Source organism: Carlito syrichta, unplaced genomic scaffold, assembly GCF_000164805.1.
Source record: "Carlito syrichta isolate Samal-C Ts95f unplaced genomic scaffold, Tarsius_syrichta-2.0.1 Scaffold303365, whole genome shotgun sequence".
Classification (NCBI taxonomy): Eukaryota; Metazoa; Chordata; class Mammalia; order Primates; family Tarsiidae; genus Carlito; species Carlito syrichta.
Genome location: NW_007247461.1, coordinates 40,247 through 46,246, shown reverse-complemented (window position 1 = coordinate 46,246; position 6,000 = coordinate 40,247).

The following is a 6,000-nucleotide window of genomic DNA, read 5'->3' as shown; positions in this document are numbered from 1 at the left end:
GCCTTGGACGGCCCCCAGTTGCCATTTGTGGTCCCGGAACCCTGCGCTCGGCGCCTGAGTTGCAGGTCAAGGCCCTGGGCCGACTGGGGAATTTGATGCCTGGGTCCTGGAATAGAGCCTGAATTGGGAACCAAAAACTGACTTTCAGAGGAGAGCAGTGCTTTAGAGCGCCAGGCCTCGCGGTGTGCTTCCTCAGCCCAAAGGCCGGTCTGGGGGTTTGGGATTCCTGGAACAGGGAGGTGGAGTACTGGACACTGAAGGGCCTGAGCAGCTGGGGAGGCCTCCATACTGCCAGGCTTCCCGCTTCCCTCTTAGTCCCTGATGGAGAGAAAAGAGTGTCCATCTTCCCCAGATCATTCCATGTGGGAATTTTGCACCTATAATTTTCCTTGGTTGGAGAAGCAATCTAGGAAGAGCACCTCAAAAGATGGCAAGCTGCAATCTGGAGCTCCCAGTAACTGAGACTATACATTTGTGTGGCAGGGGCTAGGGACAGGTAAGAGTAGATGCAGGGTGCTTCTTTTGACCTGCTGGGTCTTGTGCCTGGTGGTGTGCAGTTTGGAAGGAAGCAGTGAGGAGCAACGACCCAAAGAGAGGTGTGGGTGTTGCGGAGGCAAGTGCGTGCCTAGGAGAACTTTTTAGTAACACCCAGAAACCATCTTAGATGGGGCTGCAGAGTGGATAGGCTGCACATGTGGTTTGGGGCTCAGAGAGGGCTGTATATGCCCTGGCCTCTGGGGAAAGGCTAGGCTGCAGGCACCCAGTGGTGAGTGCAGTCTACCTGCTCGGCCCAGGGATTGTCATCAAATCCAGGGCCTAGTGGGAAGCGGAGCAGCCCAACTGTTAGACTGAGGCTGGAAATAGTCGAGTTCTACCCTGAAAGTCTCCAACTGTGCCCCACGGTCTGGAGAGGAGGGCCAGGCCAGAGCTCCTTTTCGTGCCTTGCTCTTCCTTCCCACTGAGGGCTCTTTGGTAGGAATTAGGGTCGTTGAGAGGACCAGCTCTTTCACTGGTCCCAGAGTACAGCTGAGGCCTCCGCTGTACTCTGTAGGATGCAGCCCACTTTCAAGCACACTGCCGTTGGTCAGCTTTGGACTGATAGGATTTTAGTTGTGGAAGAGGGAGAGGCTGCCAGTCAGCCAAGACAGGCATAAAGCAGCTCAAATTGGCTGGGGAAAGTGGCTTGGGATAGATGTGGTTGGGGGCTTTGGGCTGGCCCAGGGAGCACCTCCAAAGGGTACAGCAGCCTCCAAAACCCCCCTCCAGGCCCTGCACTCCAGCCTTGCTCTGCTTGTCTGGCCCCAAGCTCAGCTTTGGAAGTGCCACCTACCACCCAGCTACACATAAAGGTAGGAGGCTCAGAGAACTAGAAATGGGCCTCCCAATCATTTGTGCAGTTTTTCCAAATTTTAAAAATATATTGGAAAGACTCTCTAATCTCTTGTACGTATTTCCCCCTTGTAATCGTGTGTGGAGGTTCTCTTTTAAAAGAAGAAAGAATACCCCCTGGTTCCTCAGGTACAGAATGTTAAAGTCACAAAATCTGAGCTGGATGTTGCCTTAGAGGTGAGTGGCTAATCCCTCATTCTGCAAAACAAGTAAACATTAAAAACATTTGTGACTGTTTTATCCAAAGTATATCTGTTTTAAAAAGGAAAAGAAAAATGTTGCCTAAGAGCTGGCTTCTTCAGTGCAGTTTGGTGTGTTGGGAATGAATTTTGGCTCAGGGCGAATCTCAGGTCCCCAGTACGGAGCCTGGGTCATGCCGGGTTGAAGTCTGGGGTGGGTGGCACATTATTCTAGCTGCTCATAGTCCCCTTCTCCCTCGACGCCTATTTCTTCCAATAGCGGCAATTAGGTATCAGCTTTAGGCTGGCCTACCAGTTGTGCTGGGGGCGGGTGGTTGGGGTGGTTGTTACCTAGACAATCCTGGGACGGGTACCCTTTCTCAGGGAGACGGAGCACTGCTCGAGGCAGGCAGGGGCTCACTGGAAAGTGATGTTCTTTGCATAATAAAATATTGTTATTTGCAAATTTTTTATTTGGGAATCGTGGATGCATATTTATTTCATCTGTGCATGAGAGCTTTTCAGACAAGAGTCCCGGCAAGTGGGCATAGAAACGTGCCTTCTTGATTTTGTCAAATCTGTTCGTCAGTGGTATTGAGAAATTAACAAACCCCCCATCATACATAACTTTTGAATAATGTGTCCTCACCCTTCCAAGAGCTGCAGGACTCGATCCTTAAAAAGAGGTTGCCATTTTTAGTGTCTCTTCTTCCTTTCGATTTGTTCTTCAAGATCCTAGCACCCAGAGCGCAAAGTTATTTTACGCACCACGGGGGTGATTAATTGACGTTGGGGTACATTTAGCAGCATTTGATAAAATCCACTTGGATGTCCTAGATGAGCAAAGCAGAACACCAGCCGCGGAGTTTGGACATTTTCACTCTTAATTCAAGAAGTCTTCCTTTTCTCCATACGTACTTTTAGGGGGGTGCTCCTTAAAAACAAAACAAAACAGCCTTGACTTCTTTTCAGACAAAAAACCTGGTTAGAAACCAGAGAAAACGCAGCCTCCGCAAAATCTCGAACACCTCTGCGTCCTCCACTGGAGAACATATTTTTTTTTAAAAAAGGGCACATTACCCCCCTCCCATTTTTTTTTCTTGGCGGCTTGACCACATAGAATTATGTAACTCTCTTTTCTTGCCGTCTGTCGCTCGTCTGGAAAGGGTTTTTATCCTGAGGAGGTGGCGAATTCCTGGAGGAGGCTCCGGAAGAGGGGAGGGTTGGTGGGAGAGTCCAAAAATCTGTCACAAAATGGAGTCTAATCGTTTGTAATACAGCTCCCAGGTCTGGCGACCCGAGATTCGTCGTGCACGAGTGGGAGCCTTTGTGCTGGGGAAGAGTGGGGCTCCTGCCCAGGCGGGCTCACACCTCGGCGGCAAGACTGGCTGAGCTCTTCCGCCAGCAGGGCCTGCCGTGGCTGCCGAGCCTCTCGGCAGTACAGCACAGACTTAGGGGCTCCTCTGAGCCCGCGGGGTGCCCTTTGGGCTCGCCTAGGCAGGATGCGCCCACCTTGGCTGAAGGGGAGCAAAGAGGTTTTGGTTAAGTTTTACAAAAAGCCCTCTGAGTCCTAGGGTGGTTTTTAAAAAATTTCCCCCAGTTGGCTGCGGCTCCAATGGCCCAATCGTGCTCTTCCCGGCACATTCCTTTCCTTGGAGGTGTTTACACCGGGGAAAGACTTTCCTGGGAGGCTCCCCCCACCATCCTACCCTCTGTCCCCCTCTTCCTTCCCCCTTCCTCCTCATCCCTCTTGTCCCCAGTACTACGGGAGTTTGGGTGTGGTTGGGGGGGCTAGCAAAGGCAGGAGACAGGCTAGCAAAGCCAGTCTCCTGCCTTTTCTGACTGCTGCTTCTCCCATCTGGAAGGTCTCCCATAGGCCTTCCTGCAGGGTGCCACTTCCCAGCAGCACCCCATTCCCTAGTGGGTACCCCAACTAGTATGGCTTCCCATCAGACTAATTCAGGGCTGCAGATACCCCTGCCTGCAGCCTGGGGTAGAGGGCTTGGTCTGCTTGGGAGGAGGAACCAGAATTTTGCGTTATCAAAAGGCCTCTGTGGTGCTCTCTCTGAGGGTCCGAAGGCCGAAGGGCTCACTCTGCCAGCCCAAATCTGGGGACCCCCTGGTCCTTTGGAGGGCACCCCTCCATTTAACCCCAGCACCTTGACTGAGGGCAAAAGGGTAAGCAAAGGCCTTCCTTACACTGCAGTCATCTTATGCTGAACGAAGGCATTATCCACAGGGACTCCTGCCTCACCCTCTATTCCCCAGGCTCTGGGCTGGCGTGGCCTTATTTGTTTGCCGAATTTTTCTCCAGTGGGGGAGCAGGATGTGAGGATCTCCTTTGGAGTATGTGATTAGCGACTCTCAACTCCCTCCTGCACTGTCTGTTGGAGCCAGGTTCACACAGCACTGGCACCTCCCTGACTCTCCTCTGTATATTGGGGGTCTGCCTAGCAGGGGGGAAGTATTCTAAGGATGTGAGATAAGGTGCCCCCAAAGGACCTGGCATCTTGCCTGGCGTGTTATTAATACTATGGAAATTACTGTTACTATTATCACCATCAGCATGGCAGGGAATACCTCACCTCCAATGACACACCAGACTGCCAACAGGTCACATACTCAGGTCCCATAGCATACAGACCTTGCCATTCACCTCTCCATGCAGGCAGCATGAGGGGCACCCTGGGGTGAGGGTCCTGCCTCCCTTACCACAAAAGGGGCTTTAGACTCTGAGTCAAACCTAGGCTTGCCTCTCAACCCCAAAACTCAGCAGCTATGTGATCTTAGCTAAATGACTGCCTCTCTCTGAGCTGCAGTGTCTTCATCAACAAACTGGGATGGTATGACCTTGCAGGGTGGTTGTAAGGATTACACAAGGCACCTGGTGAACCTTCAGTAAATATTCCACTCTCCAAGGGATCTGTTATCCTCTCCTGCACCTCCAGAGAAGTGGAAAACCTTCTCATCATGTGAGTGTGCATTATCAAAAAGGGCTGCGGCAGGGTGGCCTGGCATGTGCTGGTCTGGTTCTCCTCAGGGCCAGAGCAAGAATATTTTCACTGGGAAACAATCAGCATATCCAGGGTCTGCACATGGTTGAAAAAGCTTATTCAATATAATTTCATATTTGAAAAATTTCTTGTTTTTTGTGATTGAAACAACAGAAAATAAAGCTAAGCCAATCTCTGAAGCTGATTTAGAAAAGAGGATATGTGTGGGGGGGGACTGTGGGGAAAATCTAGGGATTTGTATGTTTCTGAGAAGGAAGATGAAGTTTAAAAGGTCGAGAAACACCATTCCAGGAGGTCAGAAGGGCCTTCCAGCCCTAGCTTGGTGGCCTGGTGAGATTTCCACCCGTGGGCAGCTGGCAGTGCTTCCCTCAAGGAGGCTCCTCTGTCCTGTGGCTCTGGAGTTTCTAAAAAAGAAAGGGAAAAAAAAGCCCATTCCTACTTTGGCATCATTAGGAGGATGCTCTCAACGACATGAGTTATAACTTCCAATTTGTTGGACACCACAATCAAGCCTCAGCTTGGGGGAGGGAGTCCACTCATCCAAGGAGCCGCGTGTGAGCTGTCAGTCATTTGGGGATGCCCAAGGACCCAAGGCCCTTGGCTCTCTGGCTGATCCAGCCGGAAGGTCCTCCAGTCCTCTTCACCCCAGACTGTGTGCTGATGGCAGCAAAGAGCAAAACCAAAATTATATATATTTATTGCCACTACAGTCAGAGGGAGGTGGTGTAGTGGGGGGGGGGGGGTTATGGCTGAAAACCATATTTGAAAAAGTTGATTCACGAAGGCAGAGGAAGCAAAGTGGCAGACGTTTGCCATTTCATCGACCGGCTGGTGTTCTCCATTCATGTCATAAATGTCTCCTGTTATTTGATGCCAAAAGCAACATGATTTGGTTCCCCGGTGGCCTATAGGGTTTTTCTCTCTCTCTTTTTTTTTGCAGTAAATGTTTATTTGTTAATAATATACTTTAAACAGCCTAGCCTTGACCTCAAGTCTCCTGAAGCATCCATCTTCTCTCAGAAAAATGTTTCAAAGTTTGTGTAATTTTGGGGGGAAGGTGTAACTGACGGGGCAGTGAAGGGCCTGTGTTTGCTTTAACTACTGCTGCCTCATGGAGTGGTGGGGTATAAGGGGCCACTGTGCTCGGAATGGCAACTTTCTTGAGTTTCAGGCCTGGCTGACAGCACTTCCTCGATGCCCTTTACCTTTGCTTCTCCTGATCAGTACAAATAAATTTCTGCGAGGTCCCTTCCTTTGTTATTCCCTGGACAATATTGTATCCATTTCTGGTTAGCTTCTTGACTGGCAGTGCTGGGCCTGCCCTGCTGACCCTGGGGCCCTGAAGGGGGGTGAGGGTTCTGGGGATCTGAGAGTGTGTGGGCACATTTGTAGGGGGGCTTTGTCTCAATTAGGAGCCT